We start from the raw sequence: 14,382 nt of genomic DNA, 5'->3' as shown, positions 1-14,382 counted from the left end.
GCTGATGGAAGTTCACACATCTGCTTATGTTTTAAGAACAAGGTTCACGGGCTTCCCTGGTGGCGCAGTGGTTGAGAGTCCGCCTGCCGATGCAGGGAACACGGGTTCGTGCCCCGGTCTGGGAAGATCCCACATGCCACGGAGGGGCTGAGCCCGTGAGCCATGGCCGCTGAGCCTGTGCTCCGCAACAGGAGAGGCCACAACAGTGAGAGGCCCACGTACCGCAAAAGAAAAAAAAAAAAAAAAAAAAAAAGAACAAGGTTCACAACATAATTAGGGCTTGGGTCGCATAATTAGCAAGTCTCCTGGGCTGACCCAAATTAACGTGGCTAACATTCTTTTACGTCTCTTTGTTCCAGAATGCTGAACTGTATGGACATGTTGGAAGCTGATGCAAATGTGTTCTGCTCTCTTGCATCAACTGTTCACAAACGTGTCTGTGACAGGATCCCCAAGGAAGCAACTAGATTCCATACAGGTTCACTTCAAAGCAGACAATAAAGAAAGTTACACACACACAAACTATAAGGAAATGAAATGCAAACTTTTTTTTTTTTTTATTCGGTATGCGGGCCTCTCACTGTTGTGGCCTCTCCCGTTGCGGAGCACAGGCTCCGGACGCACAGGCTCAGTGGCCATGGCTCACGGGCCTAGCCGCTCCGCGGCATGTGGGATCTTCCCGGACCGGGGCACGAACCCGTGTCCCCTGCATCGGCAGGCAGACTCTCAACCACTCTGCCACCAGGGAAGCCCTGAAATGCAAACTTTAATGAACTACAGAAGAGTGAGATCGTGTCAATACGAAATTTTCTAGTTTGCTTGTACTACTCCATTGCTCAACTAAGAAAACTAATCTCTTTCTGAAAATTTCTTTATCATTAAAAAAATGCTGCCTATATTTGTGTTCTCTACATTCAAAAGTTAAGAATGGCCCTTATTTCAAGTACTCATTCTCCATCTCCAAGAAATAAAATATGATCAGATATTAAGGATGGTGACTCCAAAAGTTCCTCATTCATTTAATGTGGAACTTTGACTAATATTGAGTTATCATACATATTTGAAACATTCAGAACAGTGCCATTAATAAGAATTTTTATGATTATCTCTATTGCCATTATAATAACAATACCTGTACTTACAAGTATAAAAATCACTTCTATGATTATTACTATTGTTATCATAATCTGATTCAACTCAGAGCTGGGCTACCGTTCTCAAGGCAGTCCAAGACCTGCTGGATGAGGTCTCTACTGCCTGAGCGCAGGTACCTGCATGGTAATTAAGCTCCCCAGGTGATTCTGGACCTGGTTACCAACAACTGAGAAACACCGTCTCAGACTTACGGGAAATCTTTTTAGATCCTGCAGAATGAAAGGATAAAAACATCAAAATTCCTCCGTTAGAGTAAGTGTGGCTGTACTACCTTACAGTTGTCAGAAAACCATATGAGGTAAGCACACAGGGCCAAAGGGCACAGCCTCATTTATTTTCACCTACAGGTTGATGATGTGCTTAAAGGGATTTCATACCAAACCCTTCAGGTGTGAATGCCATTCAGTACCTCTTCTGTATTCAGGAAATTTCTATCCAAATGACCCTTGAAAGGGTCCTCACTGTAGACACTACCATACTTGTCCAGATTAAAAGAACCAAGGGGGCACTCTGAGAATGAGACACATTCTCAGAGCCACATCTGAGAATAAGCCAGTCAGGGATTAGACACATATTTGGCCTACAGCTTGCTGACCCCTACAGAGATGCTGGCTGTACACCACCACTCACGTTTTAAATGAAATAACCACTGCAAGTGATCATACCTGAAATACATAATTAATACCTCCGAAAACATCGTAAGATGATCGTCTCCGTTTACTGATTTGAAAATGCCCCAAACTCTGCAATGAATCTACAAGAAACTCTACGGCCAAACACTTAGGAAAAGAACTACATCATTAGTATTGAAAAAGGTAAACTAAAATAAGGCTTTTGCCTATTAGATTGGCAAAACTTAAAACATTAATACAATGCAGAATTTGCAAGGATGTGGTAAGAACAGGCGTACTCAGACCCTACACTGAAATTTGGTATGATCTTTCAGGATGCCAGTTTAGCAATCTTTACCAAAAGTCTTAAAAATATGTACACACTTTGACCCAGCAATTCCATTTCTAACAATTTATCCTGCAAAAATGTTCAATATGGCACAAACGAGAAAGCAGGTCAGAAAAGAAGTGTGGTGTACAGCCAATAAAAACAATCAGTATTTATATACAGGTCCTCACTCCCTTATCTATAATCTGAATTCTCAAAAGTTCCAAGAACTGAGAGATGTTTTTTGTGATGCATTTATGGGAAAACGTGACCTACTACAAGAATATTTAGAGTCTTTATTCCATTAATTATAAATATTAGTATACTTTGTTGCTGAAATGTTAATGTATTTGATTACAGGGGCCTATCCCATACCTCAATGGGGATTTTACAAAATATATAGTATATTTCTCATATTATGTTTCTAAAATCTAAAAAGAAAAAAACTTTCAATGCAGAAACAATCTGGCCCACAAAGTTTTGGATAAGGGACAGTGACCCTACATTTATATGTGCATAGTTAAATTTTAGTATGTCTACGTATCGTAATGTTCACAGTGATTTTTACTTTCTTCCTTTGCTTTCATGTGTTGTCTAAATTTTCTTTTTATAATGAGCACATTTACCTTTATTTTTATAAAAATCAATGTATTTCCACTTGGGAAAAGGGGGAGGGAGGGGGAAAGAATCTGGTCCTTATGAAAACACTCAACCAGATTTCTTAATTTCACATATTATAGCTCTGTTCACGTATTATAACTATGTGCTTTATAATTCATAGTCAAGTGATTTTTCTGCTGAATCAGCTTTCCAATCACTTTCTTGATTTGTGACGAAGCTCACCATAGAGTTGTATCTTTACATCATTTATAGTAGTCTAGATCAAGACCTATTGGCAGCCCAGGAGCGCAGCAGCTGAGACACCTTCCTGGGCTCCCATAAAAGATCTCTCCCTGGGCAACTGTTAGAAAACAAAGAGATGCCCAATAGTGCCAGATGTATCACCACATGCACCACCCAGAATGACAGGAAGGAGGACAAAGAAAGGGAAATCACAAAAGGAAAATATATATGCTTTCATGCAGAAATCTTTCTCTTGCCTGAAAATTAGAGAACTAAGTAATTTTGTTGAGTATCTTCTCTCTCTCTCTAATGAGACTGCAAGTCCCCATAAGCAAATACATGTCTAATACTTCCTTTGACCCTAAGAGAAATGAAAAATGCATAGCTTTTAAAATTAACTAACTGCTAAACAAATAACCATGCTATTAATCGAAAATATAAAGAGGTAATTAAAAAGTTATAGTCGGGAAACAGAAGTCAAATGGATGGTTGTAAGAATTAAGAGTTTAAAAGGCCCACGATAATAGCAGTATCACACCCATCAGCTCCATTCCATTAGACTTTGGTTCATTCATTCTATGATATTTACTGCTTCCAACTGCGGGTCAGGCAGGGTGCTAGGTACTGAGACACAGCTGTAAGCAGCGCAGTCTTGCCTCTGGCCCTGACAGAGGGGGTGGGAGGACAGGACGGCTGCAGAGGCCGCAGAGAACTCCAGCTGCTCTTTCTCATAAGGGACTTAAATATGTGTGTCCTGGTGCCAAAGGTGTTTATGGAGTCAAGTACAGCATTGCTTTTTGGAAATTATGAAGCCCAACTCTGATTTTAAAATCCAGCCCATAAACTTGCAACTGGAGTGATTTGAGACACACATTTTAAACACTTTTTTATTTGTGAAATTAGAATACTACCTGCACCTCACACTTCTGAGCATATAAAATACCTGACATGGTGTTGGGCCCAGGTTTGTTTGTTCAACTGGTTGGTTGGTTTTGCTGGGCAAAGGTTATTTCTCTCCCTTTTCCTTCCTCCCCACCCACTTCCATTTTCCGCAATGGACTGGCTGCCCCCCCTTACTTGCAAACACCCTGGAGTCAAGATAATAAGATACCTTGACCACCAGGAAAGAGTCAGTGCTCCTCGATACCAGCAGTAACATGGATCATGAACCCCTTCCGGGTCGCCACCGTTACTTACATTCTAGACCAGCTGTCCTAGGTCTTATCACAGTCTAGGCCACCACTTCCTGGAAACCACTGGTGTACCTGATAATGACTCACGTCTCATTGTTGTGTCATAGCCTCTTCAACATCTTCAAACAATCAGCAATTTATTCTTACACATTCTGCAGTTTATCCAAAGGCCCATATGTTTCCCCTTACCCAAAACTTTCTGAGAAGAATTTGACAACAACCATTTAGTGGGCACTACTATACTGATGTTACCATCCTGAAAGTTTTGCATCAATTGGGTTTGCATCAAAAAGTTTGTTCTCAGTTTTTCCATAATATCTAATGGAAAAACGTGAATGAACCTTTATGTTCTCTCATTAATGCCCACATCGACTATACAAAGTGGGTAACATTACCATCCTCACTTTTCAGATAAGGAAGACATAGCTTAGAAAGTCTGTAACTTGCTGAATATCCTTCGGCTGAAATCCCATAGATGTATCAGTTCTGGGATCTTTACTTAAAAGTTAGCCCATTGATGATTTCATATTGCCTCTAGTGGTACAGTCAGTTATTTCAAAGATGGCTCTACTTCAGGCAACTTCAATATCACCTGGGAGCTTGTGAGGAATGTAGAATCTTGGGCCTTCCCCAGACACACTGAAATACAATCCACATTTTAACAAGATCTCTATGTGGTTTGCACACACTTTAAAGTTTGAGGCGCACTGTTCTAGAATATAAAATCGCCATCCCTAACCCTCATTTTCATTCTGGATGATCCAAAGCTGCCGTCGGACTATATGGCAGCTATATGCAAATTAGAAGGCACCTCATCTTCATATAGCATTTGGCAAAATGATAGTGTCATTGCACAAAGAAAAAGACAACGCTTCCTTCAGGCTGCCCTTCTCCCCCATGGCTGGGCACACACCACTCGACATCTACACAGACCATCAGCAAAGTATATGGTATTGGCCATTTTATGCCAATATCAAATTCTTGGCCAAATATCTCACTGACATTGCCCTTGGCCCTGCTAAAGCCAAAATTCCTAAAACTCTGACAAGCACTGCTAACACTAAATTTTCCATTACAATATGGAATATAGGATCAAGGTCAATTGAAGGATTACTGAATCCGAAAGTATTTTAGCACCCAACTTTAGCGAGGGTTTGGCTGCAGTGCAGTCTAACCAAACAGCTATACACTCTTATCCCTTTGCCATGAGCACCGCCTGAGGGAGAAGATCAGGCTAGTGCCTCCAAAATACATGAGGAGAACGATGACCTGAACAGCCAAACTCCTACCACAGAGCCACCATTTCAAGAACTGTTCACCACCTCCCAGACAGGCCAATGTCTACTACAGTCAGGACAGCCTGCTTTTTAGCTCAAAACCATTATGCTTTTTACCACAGAGGATGTGCGTACATTGAAAGAAGCAGATAACCTACCAACCAATCTATAATCTTATACATCTCAACAGTGGTATCAAGTTACTTGATATAGGCTGGTAATGCCAGTCCTTTCTAAGTCATTTTTCATTTTAAACAAATAACACAAGTTTGTAAGAAAACTGCAAAATCATCTTACAAAGTAGTGGTGGCAACAACTTAAAGGTTACCTTCTTAGCAAATTCACTTTAAGAAACATAAAATCAGGAAAATAAATGTGTTCAAAGTATAGGTTTACAACGAATCAATCAAAACTAGTGATCACAGCTTTAAGTGGAGAATTTTTTAACCCCTTGAGAGGAAAGTGTCACAATATAACGTGACAAAAAAATGTCATTTTTTTTTTTAAGTATCAATACATTTCCTTGAGGATGTTCATGTTTGGATACACGCACATATATTCATGAAAATCATAGTATATTAACAGTATGCTATTTAAAAGCACAGTTATGTAGCAAGTATAAGCGATTTGGGGTAAACAATATGGTGAAGAACACAGTACAAGAAACAAGAAGATTTTAGGCTTTGATATATGTGACCAAGATAAGCAAAACTGCCACTTTGCTAAACCCTAAGCAAGCCCCACCCTAAATGTCAACAACAGCAAAAAGTCCAGAACTGAAATTATTTCTTCAGTGGTGTGAGAATGAGGAAGAAAAATGCTAGCATGTCTCATATTCTCACTAGATCCCTCAAACTCCATTAGGCATTCACTTTCTTTGGTTCCAACAAATAGATTCTGACTCTCTAATTGAAAATAGATGCATTGTTTTAAAATTAAAGGGGAAAATCATGCATTACGTGGTTTAAAAGAAGAAGGAAAGTATGTATGTGATGCTTTGCCAGGAGTTAACTAAGAACAGCCAAATGACCAGATTCACAACTTCCTACTAAAATGTATTAAACTATGCCACATGTATTTTATATGGTGGCTGTCAGTCCACGGACGTCCAAGCTCTGAGCAGCTGAAAGGGATTTAGAGGGAGAATGCTTTAGCAGAGTTCTCACGTGTATTTGGACTAATCGGTAATGTTCCTTAGAGCACTTGCTCTTTTCTTTTTTAAAAACAGCCAAGTTGGTTTATGTTGACTTTCATATAGGAAATGTTTAGTAAATATTTGTTGAGTGACAAAATGAAAGATGACAGACGCTGCGTTGCACTGGGCAAAGGACGGTCTTTTCAGTAAATGAGTTAATTATATACCCATATGAAAAAAATCAAACCTGACCCCCCCCACATCACACCATACTCTACAATCCATCTGAAATGGATTGTAGATCTGAACGTAAAAAACAGAACAAAGAATTTAGAAGAAAAACCTGCAGATTATTTAAACAACCTTAAAGCAGGCAAAGATTACTTTAAAAGGATCAAAAGGGTAAAAAAATGATAAACTGGACTATATTACAGTTAAGAACTTCTTTTCACTTAAAGAACTATGAAGAAAATAAAAAGCAAGCCACAAAGTAGAGACGATATCTGCAATACATTTACTCAACTGAGATTCCTTAATACATGAAGAGCTCCTAGGAAACAGTAAGAAATCAGACAACCCAATAGGGAAAAAAAAGGGAAGAAGTATTTTTAAAAAGATAACGAATGGCTAATAAATATATGAAAAGGTGCTCAACATGCCTACTTATCAAATAAATACCACAGTGTGACACTACTATCCAGCCACCAGAATAAATAAAAAGACTAATAATATACCAAATGTCTTCAAGGATATGGGGCAACTAGAACTCTCAAAGGTAACTGGTGGAAGTGTAAATTGGTACAATTATCCTGGAAGACTCTTTGGTAGTATCCACGTACTGAAACTGACCAGATGTATACCTTCTGACTCAGCAATTCCAAATTCTAGGTACGTAACCCAAAGAAATACATGCTTATGTTCACCAAAAGACAGGTACAGAAATGTTTATATTGGCATTATTTGTAATAGCCAGAAACATCCAAATTTCTATTAACAACAGGATATATAAACAAACTGTAGCGTATTCATAAAATGGAATATTATACAACTGTGCTGTCCAATACAGCAGCCACTAGTCACATGTAAATATAAATTTAAAAGATTAAGTGAAGTAAAAATTCAGTTCCTCCGTCACACTGGCCACGTTTCGTGTGCTCAACAGTCATCACATGTGGCAAATAGCTACCATATTGTACAGACATAAACCACTTTCATAAAGTTCTATGGGGCACTGCTATTAAACAGCAATTAGAATAAGTGAATAAAGGAAGTAACAACATAGGTGAATTCCACAAGTGTAATGTTGAGTGAAATAAACCAGACACAAAGGAGTATTATACTGTATGCTTCTATTCATACAAAGTTCAAAAACTAATCTATGTTATTAGAAGGCAGGATGGTAGTCCCCCCCTCGGGGTTGGGAGTATTTTGAAGGAAGCACAAGGAGGCTTCTGAATTCCTGGTCATGGTAATCTGGATGAACAGGTCTGTATGCAAATGTGTTCACAATGGAAAAATACATGGACAATACTAATGATGTGCACACTTTTCTGTATACAAAAATTACCAAAAAAAGAAAAGAAATCAGCCTCCGTCTATTGCTCAAGTCTTTCCTTGCTTCAGAGTTCTCCTCTGATGAACATGAACTCAAGATAACTCATCCTGCATAAATGATATGGCATGCCTTGGGATTATGGATTAATTTTAGCCAAGAAAAGGGGATTACAAAATTCATCTTCTATTTTTATATGGCTGACATGGGTATAAAAAGAATAAAGAACTACAGTGGAACAAGGATAAAGTGAGGAGAAAACATGGCTAGGACATATTTGCAAGACATTAAAAGAGAAAAGAAAGTACACAAAGGGATTTTGAAAGCTGATACAGGTTCCTAGAGAATCCGTGTTGATCAACTCCCCAGCAAGAGTCCTAGAGAGAAAGGAAAAAGGGGTAAACCAACCTCAGAAAAAGAGGTGGTTGACACATCAAGTGGGTCATGAAAAGTCTCTAGATTCCTTTAGACTATTTATTAGAAAGAAAACTCTCAAAGATTTGTAGAAGCAGGAGTAGAAAGTTTCCCTGTGCAAAAGTACAGGCTGTCTTTGGTGGCCAGAAGCCAACAACCCAATTAAAATAACTATCGTTACTAACACCCACAAAACCTGCAGCTGATTTTGAACTTTGAACACTGTTTTTCTTTTTAAAAAAGTACACAGACATAAATATTGTAATCACTTATGGGACTGAGATGCAAAGAAAGAAAAATCCCCACTGGGCTAGAGACCCCTGTCAAAGCAAATCTGTTTTTAATTGTCTTTTTTTTTAATTCTCATAAGTACTCTGGAATGGACAATGTTCAAAAATGGTAGGAGCTTTAAATTATAACAAATAACTTTAACAACAGCTTCATCTCTTTGTTAGGGTTTTGGAATCAGAGAATCAGCATGAAAAAACACTAGTGCTGGAAAGCATTTTAGAGGTTGTCTAGTCCATCCCTGGTCTTATTTCAGCAAAATGGCCTTAAAGAATTTCACATGTTAAAAATACATTCTATTTTTGAACACATCCAGATAAGGAGATTTCTCTCCTTGGTATCCCATTTCAATGACTGTCACTCTGAGGAAAGTTTTCCTTAGATACCTCCTAAATCTGGTCATGCTGTTTAAGCTATTGTCTGTTTGTTTTAGTCTTAATAAAGATGGAAGATAAGTAGTATCTGTTCTCTCCATGATGACAAATTCATCTTATAATAACTTCCAAACATTCTTTTTCTCATTTGCAAGACATTTTCACAGAGATTATCTATTTAGCCCTTGAAATATCTTGTTATTATCTCTGTACCATTCTACAGATGAGGAAATTCAGGCTTAGAGAGTAAAGAAATTTAGGCATAGGGAGGAAATGTGACAATCCCAAGGTTACTCAGTTATTCAGTGGTTTGGCTCAAACTCAGCTACTCACTTCATTTATAACTGTTGCTATACCACTAACCTCCCAACCTTCCCCGATATCCCACCCTGAACAATGCCAGAAAAAGAAACTGTATTTCAGCACAGGCTTAGCGAATGCTGAGCTAAACTGGAGGGCTTGCATCTATAGAGAATCCATGTGTCATTTTAGTTTTTAAATTGATGGTATGATTTTGCAGTGGATAATGTGATTTGTGCCAGCATCATTCCTCTTCTTCTACTAACTGTACCCAGACTTCCCTCAGGGACTGTCAATCAAATTGCCCAGCCTTGTCTACAAAGCTGGCACGGAAGCCGGGCTAGACAAATCAGGCAAGTTTTCCCAGGACTTTGAATCCTGAATGGGGTGACAGAAGACTGGAAACGGTCAGAGTTCATGCTTCTCTCAGATGAGTTCCACAGACCTGTCCTGGCTTCCGAGAGTTAGTCCTTCGGCTTCTCCTCAATTCTCCAAGTGACTTCACAGTCCCATCAATTCTTCTTCCGCTTAAGTTAGCCAGTGTTGGCTTCTGTTGTTTGCAAGCAGAGAACCTTGACTGAAACAACTCTTCAGAGGCACAGATACCGACATATACTGATTAAGGTCTGCCTTTATTATGTGCTTATCATACAGGTGACAAATATTAAATTGAAATCAGTCTCTTAGAAAATTACCTCATGTTGAAAAATGTAGTACAGTAATTTTCTTGTTCAACTGATCAAAGGCAGGAACAAGTTGGCAAGTCCTCCAGAATCTTGGCTACATTTGTCTTTTGAAAAATGGCTTCTGGGAGCTTAGATTTCTCAGGAAGCAGAGAAAGTTCAGAAGGCTGTAAATGTGCTTAACCAGGTACTTTCCCCGTGACACGTCCTTTCCTGGAAAGGTTCTGGGAGGACCAGAAGTATTTGTTGCAACATGTCCCCTCAACCTCTCCACCCCCAGGAGAGAGGGGAACACAGGAGTCAGGCCTGGAAATTGCTGGCTGGCTGGTCAAAGGCAGCTGCAGCCTAGGTGCTAAAAGAGCCCTGGTCATCAGGACTTATGGGTCTAACAGTAAAAGCTAGAAGAGGGGACAGTGTCTACCGAACATTAGCATGTGGCTGAGTTCTACTCAATAACTGTCTTGAAGATTCATCAGATTCTTTTCTCTTCCTGGGATTGGCAAAGGGAGCAAAGGCCTTTCAATACGTTGAAACTGCTGTAATACCTGGATTTCACAGTTCACAGAAATGATAAGCCAACAGTAAAGGGACACCAGGACCTGCTAACTGGAGTGATTCACTCAGTGAACAAAACCTCCTACAACATTCCTGGCTTCTTGTGGGGGAGATAACAAATTATAAAACAAGAAGCTTGCTCACTGTAAGGTAATCTGCAATCGAATAAAAAAGTAAGGCATGTGTATATGAAACAACAACAACAAGCAAAGCAGGAAGAATGCCAACTACCAGATACAGGAAGTAAGTACATAAAAATCAGGAGTTCAAAAGCTTGTGATCTATTTCCCCAAGCTGTAACTCAAGACAGTTCTTATCATGTTAACATAGAAATTTTACTGAGCTGATTTCAAGGCCCAAAGAATAATCAGAAGAGTATGCCTGTATAAGACAGGAAAGCATAAAATAATAGTGATGAAAAGTGTACCTTTTGGAAAGTAAGAAATGACAGAGTAATCTGTCTCATCATTGAATGCCTTGCACCTAGTGGAGCCTTAAATGGATCTTTTGATTTGACTAAGCAACAAATATTTGATCCCTTTCAACATCAGCTATCAAACACTTGTGTTTAGGAAAAAGGCAAAGTAATATTTAGAAAGAAATAAACCCGAGCTCACAGTGTTCAGAAGAAGTCCTCAGACACATTCTCTTACTTGGGCTGAGTTCAAGCAGCTCACTTGTAAATATTACTTGTTTGGGAAAGAAAGTCCAAAAACAGGATAGTGGATACACGCCCAGGGAGGAATTAATCTGTTTTTTTGGTAAAAGTTTGCAATTTATTACAAGCTCCCCTGGAAATGAAGATCCCTGGAACACTGAGTAAGGGCCCTGAAGAGACATGCTATGCAACACCACTACCTGGGGCAGAGGTTGTGGCCTGGACTCCCCTTGACCACTGTGCCAGCCCCCAGCTAACTAGTGAGACTCTCAATTCAATGTAGTAACACTTACACAAGAGCAAAAGAAAATTCCAGTATTTCAGCATGGCAGTCCCCTAGCTAGACCAATTTCACAGCAAACAAAACTGTGAACAATTCCTCAGTTAAGAACGGGCCATATCATCTGTAAGCTACATTCTCCTTTACAAAATATATGAATTTAGAAGCAAGAACAAAAGTTAGGCTGGACAATACTGGAAAATGTTTGTTTTTATTAATGCTACTACCGTAGATTATGGCCAATGTGGCAGTAGGTGCAAAGAAGCTTTTTAATAAACCAAATGGTTATTTATGTTATAACTTTAGGGTCACAAAATAATACAAATCACAACACACTGCCTCCAAGTAATTGCTAATAAAATGCACACCAAGTCCTTTAAACTATTTATAAAATATTAGAGCATACTGTAACCAGAAACTTCTGTAGGAAGTTCTAACCAAGACATAAAATATTATTATTATTAAGTAGGTATCATAAATATAAGAAAATAAAAAATTCAAACTTCTTAGCCTGGATTCAAAAGCTTTCAGAAGCACATTCTAAGCCTTTTTTTCCTTTGGTTCTTATTTCTTCAGTTCTCCTCTATAGGAATTCTGTTCTAGTAAAACTGGCCAATTTATACACTGCATGCACATACCTTCTTCTGAACATCTACTCTAGCCATTCCTCCTCCCCAAAGTGCCCCTCCCTCAGCTCGGCCCTTGCCTCTTTCTGGACTGCAAATTTCTGCCTAGCCCTGGTTAACCTTCTCTGCCTCTCTGACAGCCCATTGCATTTATTCCCTTATGTATCAACAGCTATCTATTGATTTGAATAATCATTTCAACAATGGTGAGGGACAGGAGGGGAGGCTTTCAGCTGTTTAAGCTTACAAATTATTTACCTATTCATAAAGCAAGTACCTTTTGAACACCTACTGTGTACAAGATACAACGCCAGGGACAATGAATAATTCCAAGATGGAACTGACACAAGATTTACTTTCAAAGAGCCTAGAAACTAGTCAGGAAAATAAGATCAATACCCAAATCATCTTAACTAATACAAGCTAGGCAACTATCAATACTCCAGTATGGGTTCTGCAAGAGGGTGGGATCACTTAGTACCACAGGGGGAGCAGAGAAGAATGAGGAGGAATCGGCAGTTGGGTGGAACAGGAAGGAGACAGACATTATTTCCTTAATAAGCTTTCACAAAGGCAAGGAGGGAGCGGAGCTCAGGAAGTTAATGGAGGAAGCAAGGGGTGATGCTTTAAAATTCATACACGTTGTAGAGAAAAGGGAGCAAATGTGAACGTAATTTATATTATGAACTAAAGGGAATTAAACGTATTGAGGAATTCAGATGTCAGTCACTATATTAGGCAGTATGTTAAGTAACCAAGAGATGTGGGAAGATTTCACAGGATAATTATGATCTCTGAGAAAAATCTGTATTATTATAATGTTTTATGATGTTGATTTTTAACTGAATGGTATCCAACACAGTAAAGTCTGCTTAACTAGAATTGATACAAAGAGCTCAAATAACACACATTAAGCATTCTTCAATGTGTTCTATGAATAGGGCATAAATTCCACATCATCTTCTACATCTGTGTGTCTGTACAATGAATGATCTTCACATGAAAATTTAACACCAAGGCAAGATCCTGAAGGATTCTTCTGGAGCACCAAGAAAGAGATGACTTTTTGGTATAATTAAGGAGATGGCATTATACTTTAATGTGTAAACTGGCAATATGTATGTATATATGTAAAATATACAAACAAACATCAATTACACCACACATGTGGTAACTCAGACAGAATTCATCAGATCATCATGTTATCAACCAACTGTAGATTGGAAAAGTCACTGGCATTTTAAAAAATTCCTTCTACAAAATAGTCTTACAATTCCAACAAAACAAGCATGCCACCTATTTCAGAAACTCGTTACACTGAGATTTCTTGGGGGGTGGGCTGGGGGAGGGGGGGACCCTGATCCTTTTAAATTCAGACTGCTTCCATATCCAGGCAGCCTCATCTGACTCAGGTACCATATTCCCATGAACCTACCCAGATCTTTTCACTCTTGAGAGTAAAAGCAGGGAGGGTTATTTGTGGAGAGACTCTCGTTGCCATCAGAAAACTAACTGTGAAGGTATCAACTAGATAAGAAGCAGCCAGTTGATTTCAAAGAACCACCCCCCAAAAAGAAATGCCCGATTTGAAAATGACCTGAATATTTAGAAGCTTCTAAATGGTAGCAGAAGCGGAGGTACAGAGAACTGCTTTATTTTACCTATGATTCATGTTTGTGAGTTACATCTCAGTTAATGAGTCACACTGGGCATGCCAACTTCTTCCTAGTACTCACTGATACTGGTATATGGAAATATCCTCAAGAGTAGATGATCAAGAGTACTGAGAGAATGCAAGTTCTGACTGAAGGTCCTAAAATAAATGTAGGTGCAAAGGTAATGTTTTGTAAACAAAAGATGAGGTTTTACCAACTTATTATAAGATCAGCATCTACAAGTTGTAAGGAACAAAGACTACATCCATCAGTAGACATACTGATTGATTAACAGGAAGACATTTCTACAAATTCCAAATAGATTCCGCTTCCCTTATAGACTCCCAGCATAAACTCAAACCTGGAGACACCCTCAGATGCACCAACCTTGTTGGGCATTATGTAGCTATAATATTTGGAGGGTGATTAATTACAGCAATTGTTTTCACCTGAAT

General features: G+C 38.9%; 1 protein-coding gene across 1 annotated transcript in view; it reads right to left on the bottom strand.

The window, feature by feature from the left end:
• GNAQ (G protein subunit alpha q) overlaps positions 1-14,382 on the bottom strand; it is a 290,132-nt gene that overhangs the window by 172,173 nt on the left and 103,577 nt on the right. The window lies entirely within an intron of this gene.

Source organism: Aethalodelphis obliquidens, unplaced genomic scaffold (genome assembly GCF_003676395.1).
Source record: "Aethalodelphis obliquidens isolate GAN/ISIS:26980383/991018 unplaced genomic scaffold, ASM367639v1 scaffold7, whole genome shotgun sequence".
Taxonomy (NCBI): Eukaryota; Metazoa; Chordata; class Mammalia; order Artiodactyla; family Delphinidae; genus Aethalodelphis; species Aethalodelphis obliquidens.
Note: the sequence above shows the minus strand (reverse complement) of the source record. Positions and strands in the feature narration are given on the sequence as shown.